Here is a 13,734-nt window from a genome sequence, read left to right as displayed (position 1 = left end):
CAGGGAGCGAGATCACTTCACTGCACTCCTGCCTGAGGGACAGAGTGAGACCCTGTCTTTAAAAAAAAAAAAAAAATTTTTAAGTAACAAAATAAAGCTCTACAGTTAGCTTCTCTTCAGGAGGTTTACTTCCAGACCATCCAAATGATTAGAAAGAGACAGCTCATAAGAGAAACTAAATTACTGCCAAATGCTCATGTCAATACCTACTGGAGGCCGGGCGCGGTGGTTCATCCCTGTAGTCCTAGCTACTCGGCAGGCTGAAGCAGGAGAATCCCTTGAACCCGGGAGGCGGAGGTTGCAGTGAGCCCCTCGTGCCACTGCACTCCAGCCTGGGTAACAGACCCAGACTCCGTCTCAAAACGCAGACCCAGACTTCATCTCAAAAAAAAAAAAAAAAAAACCTACTGGAAAGGGGTAGGAATTGGAATCTATCCTCATCACCCCATCATTCACTGGGAAGGAAGGCCAAAGCACCAGGTCAGTGGACAGGACATTTCAGGGGTTAAAGGCTAACCAGCTCAAGATTAACTGGAACAAGCCCGCATAGTCTGACAAAACCATATCTATTGACTGGCAGAAAGGGAGAAAATTCCACAGGAAGGGTTGGAATAGGATGGACGAGAGAGAGGAGAAAAGCTCTTTCGTAAACGGTTGAGTTCCAGCTGAAGGAGTCTAAGGAGGATCTAATGACAGCTGCGATCTGGAATGGCTGCGGTTTCCGAGGTGAGATTAGGAGAGGCAGGGATTAATGAGATATTGAATGCAATCATGAGTGTAATCAAGAGTGTATCCCCAGTAATAAAATGAAAACAGCAAAGCAAGTCTAGAACATCACTGGTAAGAAAACCGTAATCTCTCAAAGAGGGAGTCATTATGCCATTTTACTACTACTGCACCACCTGGGGAGAAATCATGTTTTCTATTAATTTTGCAACTGGCTTCATCTGTCTCTTCCTTCCTAGCCTGATTAATGACAGAGCCGCTTCATTGTTTAGTCCGAGCTGATTTTCACTCCTTCACAGAAGAGGAAAGCAAATGCCCCCACGCCCAGCAAAATAAAAATTACACTTCATGGAACAAAAAGGAAACACAAAGTCATCTGGATGTTGACTTGTCTATATGCAACAGCAATCATTTCCTCCTCTCCCCGCTGCCTTCCTAAAGAACAGCAGGATTGGGAAAGGAGACGGGAATCTTGAGACCTCGGGCCTTTCTTGGAGCCGGCCTTGGCTGATCAGGACACACCCCCGCTAGCGCACTTGCTCCCTCCGTCTACTGCGCGCAAAACCTGATGGAAATAACAGGGATCCTGGAATAAAGCTGACCCTTTCCCGTATCAAGAGAAAGGCCAGGTACACGAAGACGGGGCTGGAATCTGTCTCCGAGTTCCCCGCAGTTTCCATGGAAGGGAGCTCGGGTAAAGCTGTGCAATCTGCAGTTCTTCTTCAGACTGCGTCTTTTTGTTTGGGGGCCTTCATTCACTCCGGGGTTCCTGCATCTAACTCGGAGCCATTCCGGGCCGCTAGACCTGGGCGGCTCTGAAGCGGGAAGGCAGAGGACGCAACAGGGCACCCGGCGCCCAGTCAGCGCCAGAAACTCCATAGCTACTGCCTCCTGGCTCACACTGAGGTCCGCGCCGCCCCCGCGCCACCCCCGCGCCCATTGCCTCTATGCAAGCGACCAACTCACCTCTCGAAGCCAACACCAGCAGGGAAGCCGGAAAGAACTGCGAGCGGAGGCCTGTGGGAAATGTAGTCCGCCGATGGGAGGGACTGGTTCCAGCCCCAACGGGCTGCGCGGAGTGCTCATGCGCGGGCGCCGGAGCTCCGGACGCGCTCGGGGCGGGAGGGCCCTCCAGGCTGCGTGGGGCTGAGGCGGGCTCGGGCTTGCGTTTGCTTTTGTCGCTGAGGAAGACTTTTATTTGTTTATTTTCTTGAGACAGGGTCTTACTCTGTCGCCCAGGCTGGAGTGCAGTGGCGTGATTAGTTAGAGCTCACTGCAGCCGCGACCTCCCGGGCTCAAGCGACCCTCCCACCCGAGCCTCCAGAGTAGCTGGGACTGCAGGCGCGCGCCACCACGCCCAACTAATTTTTTAAATTTTTATAGAGACCAGATCTCCCTATGTTACCCAAGCCGGTGTCGAACTCCTGGGCTTAAAAGATCCTCCCGCCTGAGCCTCCCAAAGTGCTGGGACTACAGGCGTGAGCCACCGGGCTCAGCCGCGGAGGATTTAGAAAGAAGTTTTGGCACCAGCAGGTGCCTAATATGTGTACTAAACACCTACCAGTTACTCACTGCATACACCCAAGCAAGGTGTGGGCACACATCAGGCATCCAATGAAAATACTCTCAAAGCCCACTAGAACCTGGAGCAGGACGTAAACCTGGAAAGGTCGCTCGTGCTCACTGCGCTCTCCCTTTCTCCCACTCTGTCTCCGTGTGTGTGTGTGTGTGTGTGTGTGTGTGTCGTATCTCCTGCAGTTGTGAATGTATTGTTCTAAAAATACAAAAAATTAGCCGGGCGTGGTCGCGCGCGCCTGTAATCCCAGCTACTCAGGAGGCTGAGGCAGGAAAATCGCTTGAACCCGGGAAGCAGAGGTTGCATTGAGCTGAGATCCCCCATTGCACCCCAGCTTGGGCAACAAGAGTGAAACAACTTTTCAAAAGAAAAAGAATAACTGGAGAGGTCTGTCTCAGATGAGATTGAATTTGTCCTGTCCTGCGTTCCTTCAGGAAAGAAATGGGATAAGCCCATCAGGGACCACCCTGAGGCATCTTCTGTATCCCAAATTCTTTGATAGATTAGTTAATACATGAAAGAATTTGTTCTTTCCTTAAGAATATAAAACTTTAGAATATATTTGAAAATGCCTCGGCAATCTTGTTTCATTTTGCAAAGAATAGGATATGCATGAAATAGGAAATAAATGAAAAATCTGAACTACTTTATAACTACTAAGATGGTGGCCAGACGCGGTGGCTGACGCCTATAATCCCATCAATTTGGGGGGGCCGAGGCGGGTGGATCACCTGAGGTCAGGAGTTCGAGAACAGCCTGGCCAACATGGTGAAACCCTGTCTCTACTAAAAATACAAAAAAATTTAGCCGGACATGGTGATGCACACCTGTAGTCCCAGCTACTCGGGAGGCTGAGGCAGGAGAATCGCTTGAACGAGGGAGACGGAAGTTGCAGTGAGCCAAGATCGTGCAGCTGCACTCCAGCCTGGGGGACAGAGCAAGATGCCGTATCAAAAAAAAAAAAGACTAAGAATGCCGAAGGCCCAAAGTAATTTTTTTAATTAAAAATCACGGTCCTATGTACATGTTTACAATTAAATTTATGTAAGGAAATCAACACTCCATTTAAAAAAAAATAAAAAGAATTATTAAAATAGCTCCTCCATATTCTCTGTTTTGACTAATTTTTTTTTTTTTGAAACAAAGTCTTGCTCTGTCACCCTACCTGGAGTGTGGTGGCACAATACTGTCTCACTGCAACCTCAGCCTCCCAGGTTCAAGGGATTCTCCTGCCTCAGCCTCCGGAGTAGCTGAAATTACAGGTGCCCGCCACCACGCCCGGCTAATTTTTTGTATTTTTAGTGGAGACGGGGTTTCACCACGTTGGCCAGGCTGGTCTTGAACTCCTGGCCTCAAGTGATCCGCCTGCCTCAGCCTCCCAAAGTGCTGGGATTACAGGCTTGAGCCACTGCACCTGGCCTTGTTTTGACTAAGTTTTGAGGCCTTCTGACACTAGGGGCTAAATTCTTCACACACTCTCTGGTGACGAGACTGCTGGTGAAGATAACTAACTGTAGGTCATTTTCCTTGTCCAACAGCACCAGAGAATTAACCACTGACTTCACTGAGATACGATGGAGGGATTTTTGGAAAGGGCCCTGCTCTGTGTCAAATGATGGGGCACTTGGTCCGATATGCTCACTGACCTTCTGAAATAGGATTTTCTTCAGATTGTTTATTTTCTCATGTCATTCAGTTTGAAAAAAGTGATTTGGACCTTCAATTCATCATAATCATGCAGAATAAGAGCATTTATTTCAGAGAGTTTCATTTCTTTTCTCAGTATCTAAATCTGTACTATTAATATTTTCAGTTGCCTCTCAGACATCTGCAGTTTCTCTTAGTAGAAAAAAAAAAAACAAACCCATGTGTCAAATGCTCCATCATTTGACACAGAGCAGTGTCCTTTGTAAAAAACCCTTCCATTGTACCTCTAAAACCTGTCATTCTAACCTTTTGGTTGTTCTTATTAACAGGTCATGGACAGGCATGGTGGCTCAAGCCTGTAATCCCAGCACTTTGGGAGGCTGAGGCAGGCGAATGGCTTGAGCCCAGGAGTTTAAGACCAGCCTGGATAACATGGGGAAATCCCGACTCTACAAAAAAATACAAAAATTAGCCAGGCATGGTGATGCGCATCTGTAATTCCAACTACTCAATTTTTTCATATATATATTTGTGTATATATATATATATATATACACACATATATCATATATATATGATTTTAGTAACTTTGAAATCATAAAAACTAAAGATGCCTCAGCAGGAATTAAGTCCATGTTATTTCTCAACATATTTCTGGAGCCTTCATTTATTCCAAAACTATATCTTGAGGATGTACTTTACATTAAGTTTGCAGATTGAGAAAGTGGCCCAACATGTACCAAACCTTGTGTTTTAATCATTTATGGTAATATTGTATAATTTATGACCTCAACTTTTGTTAAATACCTTCATGGCAAAGGCACTATCTGAAGCTGCTGCAAAACCTCACACCATCAGCACTGGTGAAGGAGAAAGCTGTTGCTTTCTGCTTTCTTCTGTCTTCCTGATCTTGCATGAGTTTATCTCACTGGAAGAACATAGATCACATCTGGAATTCTAGAGGCAAGAGGGTCTAAAAATTATAGTGCTGAGGCTTCCAGCCTCTGTAGCACAAAAAAGAGCATGGGGCACAGAAGAATACTTAAAACAACAACAACAAATGATATCCAGCACACTTGGTTTTTTAAACAATTTTCTATTTTTATTTTTTGGAGACAAAGTTTCACTCTTGTCACCCAGGCTGGAGTGCAATGGTGCAATCTCGACTCACTGCAACCTCTGCCTCCCAGGTTCAAGAGATTCTCCTGCCTCAGCCTCCCAAGTAGCTGGGACTACAGGTGTGTGCCACCATGCCTGGCTAATTTTTTTTTTTGTATTTTTAGTAGAGATGGGGCTTTACTATGTTGGCCAGGCTGGTCTCGAACTCCTGACTTCAGGTGATCCACCCACCTCGGCCTCCCAAAGTGCTGGGATTACAGCCGTGAGCCACCGTGCCCGGCTGGTTTTTTAAACAATTTAATATCATCATTTAAAATTTGGCTTTTTTCTCAAAATTTCTCAAAAAAAAGAAAAAAATTTGTTTTGCTACCCCAATGCTAGAAAGATATTCTACATTTTCTCCTGAAGCCCTTCTTGCTTTACCTTTTACGATTAGATCACTCATGCATCTGGAATTGATTTATGTATAGTGTGAGGTAAGGGTCAAGATGAATTTTTTATCAAAACAGATACACAACTGATCAAGTGCTTTTTATTGAAAAGACCACCACTTCCCAACCACATGGCCGAGGAAACTTTATCACAAATTAGATAACCACATATATATAGAGAGAGATCTATTTCAGGGGTCTTTATTTTGTTCCATTGGTCTATTTGTTCATTCTTGCTCATTCTAACATACATGAATGAACATTCTTGTTCATTCTAACATACCTGCCTTAATGACTACAGTACAACTTGTCACATTAACAAACCCAAGGAGAAAAACATCATATCAATGAGCCAAAAAGGCATCTGACTATATTTAGCAGACATTTCTAATAAAAAAAAAAAAGTTAAACAAGAACTGAAAGAGACAACTGAGCTACAAAATCTATCTATCTAAGACCTAGAGTAAACATTACACCAAGTAATTTTCATTAAATTGGAGAAAATGACCAGATGCCTGCTATCACCACGAATACTAAACCTTGTGCTGGAGACTCTATTACAATAACAATAATTTAAAAAATAATCACTATAAATATTTAGGAAAAAAATTATATCTATTTGCAGTTGACACACCTGATTGCCTAGAAAACCAAGAGTCTAGTAAAAAATAAAATTTAAAAGATTATTAGGTAATAATGAAAGCTATGATTGTATCCACATTTAATGTATTCATATGACAATATCAACATAAATACAATATGGGAGAAGGTAAGTCCATTTATAACAAAGGACTACTATCTAGAATTTTATTTTTTAAGAATCTTATAATTCTTCTATTTTAAAAGCTTTTTTAAAGGAATACAGGCAAAGACATGAATTGGCAAGTTACAGTGTTTAGCCAATATGCAGATGTGAAAAGATGCCCAACTCACCATTAACCAGGAAAATATTACTATGCATACCAGAAGGATATAAGGAAAACATATTTCACTGGTTGAAGGGATTGTGCACTGGGAACATACTGATGCTCTCTACTTCTAAGACAGTATCTAGTGAGGTTGAAAGTAAATATTAATTATGACTGAGCAATCCTGCTTTTGATAAATACCTTAGAGAAACTCTTGCTTATGTACAGTAATAAACACAGACCTATTCAATAAGGTATTTTTCACAGCGAGAAATTGCTTATCACCTAAATATTGATCAATAAGAAAGTTTAAATACATATAGTGTATATATAAAAGATAGGGCTAGTGGGCTTTCTATTCTATTGAAAAGTGTCATTCAGAAAAAGCAAGCAGCTGGTTACAAAGCATGATGGGAGTTGCTTTCCTCACCATACAAGTAACCATACATCTGCCATAATGCTGACATTTTCATCTTTGAAGTCCTTTTGGTTACGGCAGCATCTGCCAAAGTAGAATCACATCTGCAATAGGTATTGAGAATGGGAGTTCTATGGTGAAATCTGAATTACATTGAATTAAATAAAATAAAACTCCATTTTCTTTCATTTTGATAGGCACTTAATGTGACTTTTTCCCCCAAGAAATACAGTATACAGACCTCTCATACATGTTTCACAAAATCATTTCCTTCAAGTAGGATTAAGTACTAGTGTTCTGTGGAACATAGTTTCAGAAATTTTGAGTAAATGTACGGTCTCCAGAAGACCTCTGTTAATGTGAAAATGTTACCTAAGAAGAGAAACACATTGTCCTATTAGCAAAACCTAATTTTATTATAGCACTTAAAATAGTCTTCTTCATGTTACATTTTACTGTTTACAAATTAAAAACCATTTGAAATCTTGGGTGGACAAGATGTATTATTCTATGTGATTAATGACTAATTAATGACATCTGCCCAATCTGAGCAAACTGGACTTGGAGGTACAAATCTTAATCTATGAATAGAGTGACATTACAGAGATTTAGTTAAAAATAAAGAGTTGTGGCAATACTTACTTTTATTTTGTGGAAGGTGCTGTGGTTTGAATGTGTCCCCCAAAGTTCGTTTCCAAGTTTTTGGGAGAAACTTGATCCCTAATGCAACAATATTAAGAGGTGGGACTGTTAAGAGGTGATTAGGCCATGAGGGGTCTGCCCTCATGAATGGATTAATGCTGTTACCACAGGAATAGGTTTGCTATCACGTGAGTGGGTTTCTTATAAAAGGGTAAGTTTGGCCCCTTTTGCTGGCTTGCTCTCTCTCTCACCCCCCTTTGCCCTTCCGCCATGAGATGACACAGCAAGAGGGCACTCATAAGATGTCAGCCTGTCAATCTTGGGCTTCTCAGTCTCCAGAACCATGAGTCAATAAATTTCTGTTTGCTGTGGATTACTGAGTCTGTAGTATTCTGTTATAGCAACACAAAACAGACTAAGACAGAAAATTGGTACTGGAAAAGTACGCAGTTGCTATAATGAATAACTGAAAGTGTGGAAGTGGCTTTGGAACTAGGTAATGGGTAAGAGCTGAAAAAGTTTTGAACTGGATGTCAGAAAAAGACTATAGCTGTGGGTGGAATGTTAAAGGGTGATTCTGAGGCCGGGCACGGTGGCTCAAGTCTGTAATCCCAGCACTTTGGGAGGCCGAGGCGGGCGGATCACGAGGTCAGGAGATCGAGACCATCCTGGCTAACACGGTGAAACCCCGTTCTCTACTAAAAATACAAAAAATTAGCCGGGCGTGTTGGCGGGCGCCTGTAGTCCCAGCTACTCGGGAGGCTGAGGCAGGAGAATGGCGTGAACCCGGGAGGCGGAGCTTGCAGTGAGCCGAGATCGCGCCACTGCACTCCAGCCTGGGCGACAGAGCAAGACTCTGTCTCAAAAAAAAAAAAAAAAAAAAAAGGGTGATTCTGGTGAGGGCTCAGAAGAGCTGTATGGAAAGTCTGAAACTTTTTAGAGATTACTTCAGTGGTTGTGATCAGAATGTTGATAAATATAGGGATGGCAAAGGCAATTCTGATGAGGTCTCACCTGGAAATGAGAAACAAGGTATTGGAAACTGGAATAAAGGCCATCCTTTTTAGAAATTAACAAAGAATTTGGCTGAATTTGTGTCCATGCCGTGGGCTTTATCGGAAGGCAGAATTTAAGAGCAATGAACTAGTATCTGGTGGAAGAAATTTCTAAGCAAAATACTGAAAGAGCTACATGGCTTCTTTTAACTGCATATAGTAAGATGTGAGAGGTAGAAATGATTTAAAGATCAAACATAATTAAAAGGAAGGCAGAACAAAAAGATATGGAAAATTTGCAGCCTGGCCATTTATGAAGTGAAAAGGTGCGTTTAGGAGCGCAAATCAAGGTTGTATCCCCAGAGACTGCTGAAAAGATTAGTATGAATAGAAGGAAGCCAGGAGCTATCAAGACAGTGGGAGAATGACCCCGAAGGCATTCTGGCGCTCTTTGAGCCTGCCCCTTCCATCACAGACAGCATTCACTGGCTTGTGCTGCCTTATGACTCTGCTTCCCACATGTCAGTAGAGTGCCCTTGGCTGCCCCAGCCATTGGTTCCTGCTGGCTCAGGTGTGGCTCAACCTGCCACTGGGCATAAGCTGTAAGCTTGTGGTGGCAGCGTCCATGTGGCGCTAATTTGGCAGGAGTGCTGAATGCAAGAGTTATGGGGGCATGGCTTCCTTCACTTAGATTTCAAAGGATGCCTTGGGTAGCCTGGGAGCCCAGTCAGATTTGTCCATGAGCAGAACCACTGCAGAGAGTCCCCACTAGGACAGTGCCTAATGGAGTGAGGCCATCCCCAAGACCCCAGAACTGAAAACCTGCCAGTGTGAAACTCCAACCTGTGACAGATGCTCTGTGGCATAAGCCCAGCAAAGCCATGGGGGCAAGGCTGTCTGAGAACCAGCCCCCACCCCAGTGTGTCCAAGTAGGTCACAGAGTTAAGGAAGAGTCTTCTGGAGCCTTAAGAGTTAATGTTGTTTGGCTGGGTGCGGTGGCTCGCGCCTGTAATCCCAGCACTTTGGAGGCCGAGGCGGGTGGATCACCTGAGGTCAGGAGTTCAAGACCAGCCTGGCCAACATGGTGAAACCCCATCTCTACTAAAACTACAAAAATTAACGGCTGGGCGCGGTGGCTCACGCTTGTAATCCCAGCACTTTGGGAGGCCGAGGCGGGCAGATCACTAGGTCAGGAGATCGAGACCACGCTGAAACCCCGTCTCTACTAAAAATACAAAAAAAATTAGCCGGGCATGATGGCAGGCGCCTGTAGTCTCAGCTATCAGAGAGGCTGAGGCAGGAGAATGGCGTGACCCTGGGAGGCGGAGCTTGCAGTGAGCAGTGAGCCGAGATTGCGCCACTGCACTCCAGCCTGGGCGACAGAGCGAGACTCCGTCTCAAAAAAAAAAAACAAAAAACAAATTAGCTGGGCATGGTGGCAGTTGCGTGTAATTCCAACTACTCGGGAGGCTGAGGCAGGAGAATCGCTTGAACCTGGAGACAGAGGTTGCAGTGGGCCGAAATCACGCCATTGCACTCCAGCCTGGGTGACAGAGCGAGACTCCGTCTCAAAAAAAGAGTTAATGTTGTTTGCACTGTTGGGTTTTGGACTTACTTGGGACCAGTTATCCCCTTTTTCTTCCCTATTTCTTTCAGAATAGGAATGTCTAGGCTATGCCTGTCCCACTGTTGTGTTTTGGGAGTAAATATCTTGCTTGATTTCATAGACTAACAGCTGGAGGAAAATTTGCCTCAGAATAAATCATGCCTTGTCTCACAATAGCTGATCTAGATGAGATTGAACTTCTGAGTATGTGCTGGAAAGAGTTAAGACTTTGGGGCAATTAGAATGGAGTGTGTGTATTTTGCATGTGAGAAAAACATGAATTTGGGAGGCCAGAGAAGGCACACTATAGTTTGAATGTGTCCCCCAGTGCTCACCCCCAAGTTTTAGGGAGAAACTTGATCTCCAATGCAACAGTATTAAGAGGTGGGACTTTTAAGAAGTGATTGGGCCATGAGGACTCTGCTTTCATGAATGGATTAATGCCGTTATCACAGGAGTGGGTTCCTTATCAAAAGATGAGTTGGGCTCCCTCTTGCGCTTTTTCTCTCTCGTCCTCTCTGCCCTTCTGCCATAAGATGATGCAGCAATCAGTTGGGCTCCCTCTTGCCCTCTCTGTCCTTCTACCATAAGATGACGCAGCAAGAAGGTCCTTATCAGATGCCAGCCCCTTAATCTTGGAATTCCTACCCTTCAGAACTGCGTGCCAATCTGTTCGTTGTAAATTACCCAGTCTGTGGTATTCTTTCCTTTTTCTTGAGACGGAGTTTCGCTCCTGTTGACCAGGCTGGAGTGCAATGGTGCAATCTCAGCTCACTGCAACCTCCACCTCCCAGGTTCAAGCAATTATTTCTCAGCCTCCCAAGTAGCTGGGATTACAGGCATGTGCCACCACACCTGGCTAATTTTGTATTTTTAGTAGAGATGGGGTTTCGCCACGTTGGCCAGGCTGGTCTCAAACTCCTAACCTCAAGTGATCCACCAGCCTCAGCCTCCCAAAGTGCTGGGATTCCAGGAGTGAGCCATCACACCCAGCCAGTATTCTTTTAAAGGAACACAAAACAGACTAAGAAAAAAGGTAGTAATTTTTGTGTTGAATTCCTATTTTTATATGTATTGTTCATTCCTTTTGTAAAGTCAATGAAACTAAGATAAATGAGAATAGAAACCATCTAAAAGATACTGTGACTGAATCATGTCATTTTTTATAACATTGTTGCATTGTTCAAGTCAGGAAACCTAAAATCTGGATACATATTTAAATGAGAACAGGCCAGGCCCCAGGGTATTCATAGTAAATCATTTTATGTTTTATAATTGTTTTAATAGACCATTGAGTTCAATTTATTGATATTTTTTGCAAATGTTTGCATGTATCTTAAGTAAAATTAGCCCACATTTTGCTTTTTAGGAGGTATTTATCCTCATCTAATTTTATATTGGGATATTTGCCTCATATAATGATCTAGTAAAGTTTTGTTATGGTTTATATATTCTTTAAAGCTTTTTACTGCCTGTAAATCTATAGATTCTAGTTTTAAAAAAACAAGATCGTAACTGTACATTTTCCCCTTTATTTATGGATTAGTTGAGGGTTTTTTTGGTATCTGGAGTCAACTTTGATCATTTAGGTTTCTCTAGATTGAAACGTATTGAAATATATGTATATAGTAATACTGAAACATTGAAACATATGTATAAATATATGTATATAGTAATATGTAACTTAAATTTTTTAAAAAATCTCCTTATTATGTAGCTATTTCACTTTTTCCATACATAAAGCTGTGAGTCATGTTTTTCCCTTAATAACTGCCAATTCTATAATAATGTTCTTTTCTAAGAGAATATCCTTAGTCTGTTATTTTATTAACTATTCCATTAATTTATTTGATCATATAAACTACTTGCTGTTATTCACCTTAGTTTTTAAAAACTTCTGGCTTAAGTTAATCCTTATTTTTTCCCATAAATTGCCTGTTATGTGACAGGCACTGTAGGTGTGTGAACAGAATGGTGAACAAGACAAATACTTATTTCTCAATCCAGATGTTCTAAATGCATTGCTTTAAATTTTCTACCAAGTAGAGCTTTGGTTGGTGATTTCCCCCAAGTTATCTGTAGGCAACATGTGATCATTCATCACTAAATAGTCTACAATTTCAGACTTGATTTTCTTTTTTTTTTTTGAGATGGAGTCTCACTCTGTTGCCAGGCTGGAGTGCAGTAGTGTGATCTCAGCTCACTGCAACCTCCGCCTCCTGGGTTCAAGCGATTCTCCTGCCTCAGCCTCCTGAGTAGCTGGGACTACAGGCATGCCACCACGTCCAGCTAATTTGTGTATTTTCAGTAGAGACAGAGTTTCACCATGTTAGCCGGGATGGTCTTGATCTCCTGGCCTCAAATGATCCACCCACCTTGGCCTCCCAAAGTACTGCGATTACAGACATGAGCCACCACGCCTGGCCCAAACTTGATTTTCTACTTTAAAAAACTTTATTATGGAAAATTTAAAATATATGTAATGATAGTAAGAACAGCACAATGAACCCTGTGTACCAAATGATCCAGATTAAACATTTACCAACATTTTGCTAATCTTGTTTCATCTATCCCTCCCACCTTTTGTTTTTAAGTATTTAAAAGTAAATCACAGGCATAACATTTCAGCCTTAAATACCTCAGTATGAATCTCCAACACTTAAGGACTCACACACATATACCCATAATGCCATAGTCATGCCTAACATAGGAACAATAAATTATTTTGTATCATTTAGTAACCAACCCATGTTTACATTTGTACAATATGTAGGGACATTTTATTCCTTCAAATCTTGTATTGACTATGTTTTCTTTATTTTCTGTATTCCTGATGCTCTGGCCACTTGGGGCCTTGATCCTGGAGAGACTGCCCCTCCCAGGGCAAGCTAATGCATAGAAGATAAATTCCACTGCAAGCATGCCTTTCATATACAAACCAACCTATCCAGAGCCCATACTCCCGACTATCTCCTTTATCAAACTCTCATACACCAATTCAATATTCCCCTGCCCTAACTGGACAACTAGGAATCACCCCTAGAGCCCAGAGACCAACAAAATTACTCAAACTATCCAATCCTAAGCTTACCAGCGTGCCTACCCCTGCCTTGTCCATTCCTTCCCATGAAAACCCCCAATAAAAGCTCTGGGCCATGCTCTGCTCTCATCACCTCTGCCTCCTGATACTCCTGGGTGCTTCTTTACGTGACCCTGCATGCCATGCCATGCCTCCCGTTTCTGGGATCTGAGTATATTTCCTTCATGACAATCATTTCCATGTCTGCCTGTCTCACCATGATTGATGAAAACAAATCCAAAGTGCATTTTAACACAAGGATCCTAAAATGCTCCATACACTGTATTTGAAGGATACATTTCTTAAGTCTCCTTTAACGTGCAGGATTCCATTTTTGTCTTTTTTTTTTTTTGATATGTATTGGTTAAAAAAACTAGGCCATTACTTCTGCAGAATTTCCCAAATTGTGCATTTGGTTGTTTGCTTCTTTGTGTTGTTAATTTGTTCTTTTATTCCCCATGTTTCCTGTAAACTGGTAATTAGGTTTGGAGACTAACTTGTACTTTTCAGTTTTGGAGGGACCAAGAAAACTTCACAGGTGTCCACTGTGTGTATCCATTTCATCACATCAAGTTCATCTGGCTGAT

General features: G+C 42.6%; 1 protein-coding gene across 2 annotated transcripts in view; it reads right to left on the bottom strand.

Annotated features, from left to right (window-relative positions):
* ZFP14 (ZFP14 zinc finger protein) overlaps positions 1-1,733 on the bottom strand; it is a 30,241-nt gene extending 28,508 nt beyond the window's left edge. Inside the window, exon 1 of one of the 2 annotated variants that reach the window (XR_004031951.1) lies at positions 1,693-1,721. The gene's annotated coding sequence lies outside the window, so the exon portion shown is untranslated. Of the gene's footprint in view, positions 1-1,692 lie in introns of both variants that reach the window. The other variant, XM_030820072.1, reaches the window with a different exon arrangement.
* Between the last annotated feature and the right edge of the window lie 12,001 nt (positions 1,734-13,734).

Source organism: Nomascus leucogenys, chromosome 10, assembly GCF_006542625.1.
Source record: "Nomascus leucogenys isolate Asia chromosome 10, Asia_NLE_v1, whole genome shotgun sequence".
Taxonomy (NCBI): Eukaryota; Metazoa; Chordata; class Mammalia; order Primates; family Hylobatidae; genus Nomascus; species Nomascus leucogenys.
Note: the sequence above shows the minus strand (reverse complement) of the source record. Positions and strands in the feature narration are given on the sequence as shown.